Source organism: Alligator sinensis, unplaced genomic scaffold, assembly GCF_000455745.1.
Source record: "Alligator sinensis unplaced genomic scaffold, ASM45574v1 scaffold144_4, whole genome shotgun sequence".
Classification (NCBI taxonomy): domain Eukaryota; kingdom Metazoa; phylum Chordata; order Crocodylia; family Alligatoridae; genus Alligator; species Alligator sinensis.
In genome coordinates this window covers 1,885,506-1,885,887 of record NW_005842190.1, presented here as the reverse complement: position 1 = coordinate 1,885,887, position 382 = coordinate 1,885,506, and positions in this window count along the sequence as shown.

Genomic DNA, 382 nt, shown 5'->3' with positions numbered 1-382 from the left:
TGGCTTGCTGGCCGTTTAAAATTTCGTGCGACTTCCGCCCAAGTCGGAGAACTTTGAGCACGCTGCAGAGTGCCTCTAAAGAGATCTGACTTGCGGCTGAGCTGATCGATAGACTGATCACCTATCGATTCTTCTCCCCATCACCGAGCGCAATCCCTGACGTACCCTTGCCCCGCCGGCTTGATTTGAGGACGGATGAGCTAGCCTGAGCCTTGCCAGCTGGAACAACTCACATAGTTGTTCAGACGACCAGACCGTCAGCGTTGCAGCTACAAGCGGCGTAAGTAAAGTTTTGCAACCAATTAAGCCTTGTCTGCCTCTCTATTCACCAGCCCGCCCAACGAACGAGTAATTACTAAATCACCTCGAGTCGGCTCTGGCC